The sequence below is a fragment of the Mus pahari genome, unplaced genomic scaffold (genome assembly GCF_900095145.1).
Source record: "Mus pahari unplaced genomic scaffold, PAHARI_EIJ_v1.1 scaffold_9551_1, whole genome shotgun sequence".
NCBI lineage: Eukaryota > Metazoa > Chordata > Mammalia > Rodentia > Muridae > Mus > Mus pahari.
The window spans coordinates 14901-15232 of record NW_018392794.1 but is presented as its reverse complement, the minus strand read 5'-3'; positions in this window follow the sequence as shown (position 1 = coordinate 15232).

Below are 332 nucleotides of genomic sequence, written 5' to 3'. Positions count from 1 at the left end.
TTCCTATGAGGGATATAAAATTGAAGTCTAGAAACCTGGATTTAGCTAAAAATATTGGATGGAAAGATGACAGGTAGATAGATAGATAGATAGATAGATAGATAGATAGATAGATAGATAGATAGATAGATAGACAGACTGACAGACAGATAGATAATATGATATAATGGAGAGAAAAAATACAAAGTCTAGAAGGAGGAGGGATGAAAGGATAATATGGCAAAAGGCAAAATATCACATTGCTTTAACATAAGAGTCTGTGTCTCAGTCTCTCTCTCTCTCTCTCTCTCTCTCTCTCTCTCTCTCTCTCTCTCTCTCTCTCTCTCTCTCTC